The sequence below is a fragment of the Haplochromis burtoni genome, unplaced genomic scaffold, assembly GCF_018398535.1.
Source record: "Haplochromis burtoni strain Fernald_Lab_line unplaced genomic scaffold, NCSU_Asbu1 Contig_157, whole genome shotgun sequence".
NCBI classification, from domain to species: Eukaryota; Metazoa; Chordata; class Actinopteri; order Cichliformes; family Cichlidae; genus Haplochromis; species Haplochromis burtoni.
This window is the reverse complement of record NW_024582518.1, coordinates 1,417,799-1,419,402: the sequence shown is the minus strand read 5'-3', so window position 1 is coordinate 1,419,402 and position 1,604 is coordinate 1,417,799. Positions and strand designations below refer to the sequence as shown.

Genomic DNA, 1,604 nt, shown 5'->3' with positions numbered 1-1,604 from the left:
GTGATATTTTGATAAATTAAGTAGATATTTAAGCATTACACAGCTACATTCTCGGCTGAAAATATCGTAAAAGGTTATTTTGTGACTCAGAAAGGGTAGTCTGGGGAAAAGGAGGATCGCATTTGTCGGCCACGGTTGGGAGCCTGTGCGTACTTGTAAGCGCGGCAATGGCGGAGGAGCGTGGCTAAAAAACTTATTACTTTTTCTGGGTCACAAAATAAACTTTTAAGATATTTTCAGGCGAGAATGTAGCTGTGTAAAGTTCAAATATCTGCTCGATTTATCAAGACATCACATATTTGCAAAATTGCTCAGACGTTTTCGGGGACGTCCATTTTTTTTTCATGCTTTGTGGCAGCTTTTGAACATCTGTGGCATCTATTAATGTCAAATCTAGCCTTTATTTAACAACATAAGCAAACTCTATGTTACAATGATTGCACAGCCATTAAGGATCAAATCAGTTTCTGAAAAATGTTCTGTTTTTTCTCCCACTGCTTGCTTCTTACTGTCTTTGAGGTTCGGGACCAGCACTCCTGTTGTTGGACAGAAAGACATCAACTCAGTGGTAAGTATTTTGGTTTTCCAATATATTAGCAACTGTCAGTGACATTTATATTAATCAGGCTGAACTTTAATCATACTTTAGATCAGCCTGTTTTACTTATTGTTTTATTTGTGCTTTGGTTTGGGGAAGTTGTTTCTTTACTGATCTTTTCCTGTCTTCTGTTATTAGACTTGAGCTATGACTACACTATGCTGTTGCTGGTGACTCCAGTTAATTCTACAAGACATGCTGTGTAAGTAAACAAACAACAACAGTTTGGTCTGCATTTCTTAAAAGATCACATCCCCCAAACTTAGTTTAGAGGGGATATATAGTGAAGTCTGCAAGTTTTCTAACAGCAAAATTTGTTTTGTTCCCAAATCATTTTGCACATCATTAGAATGAAAGTCATTGGCCATGTTTGCATAGCTTTTTTTAAAATGATGCTTTCATGACATGAATGTCACCTCTCCGGTGGGGAGGGAGCCTGAGATTGTCTAAATTGGAGTCTGTTTTATACCAAATGCAGAAAAAAATGTTTTAAGAAAGCAATTAAGTTCATGTTCCAAAAAATATGATTGTTTTCTTGCAGGACACCAGGAGAGATGAGTCCTCCGTCACAGATGGTGTGGTCAGTGAAGATGGTCGCCTGCAGGTTCAAGCTCATTGCATCTCCAACCCACATCCACTGCCACTGTACTTAAGGGAAGTTAAAGACTCATCTTCTGGGCCTGAAAAAAGCCACGGTCTAAGTGCCTTAAACATGCACTCTATTTAAAGGCCACAAGATGACAATAGCTGAGATTGCAGTGACATGACCGCTAACCACATAACGTTAACTTGTCTCCTTTTTTGGAGTCTATGACACCATAGGCTCAAGAGAATGAAACCTCAGATACACAGGCCTAGAGACTAGTCTGCAACTATCTGACAACCAGTTGTCATGAGGAAAGAGGTGTAGAAGGTTTGCCTTCAAAGAAAGAGCATCACACTTTAGGGCTGTGCGATATGACCAAAATCTCATATCCCAATATTAAGACATCTATCGTCCGATAAC

The 1,604-nt window shown here is 39.1% G+C and overlaps 1 long non-coding RNA gene across 2 annotated transcripts in view; it reads left to right on the top strand.

Moving 5' to 3' along the window:
* Nucleotides 1–1,598, top strand: part of LOC121815216 — a 3,006-nt gene extending 1,408 nt beyond the window's left edge. The window contains exons 2-4 of one of the 2 annotated variants that reach the window (XR_006054891.1): nt 520–568; nt 737–800; nt 1,140–1,598. This is a non-coding gene — a long non-coding RNA (uncharacterized LOC121815216). Of the gene's footprint in view, nt 1–255; nt 569–736; nt 801–1,139 lie in introns of those variants that run through there. The other variant, XR_006054890.1, reaches the window with a different exon arrangement.
* The last annotated feature ends 6 nt before the right edge of the window (nt 1,599–1,604 follow it).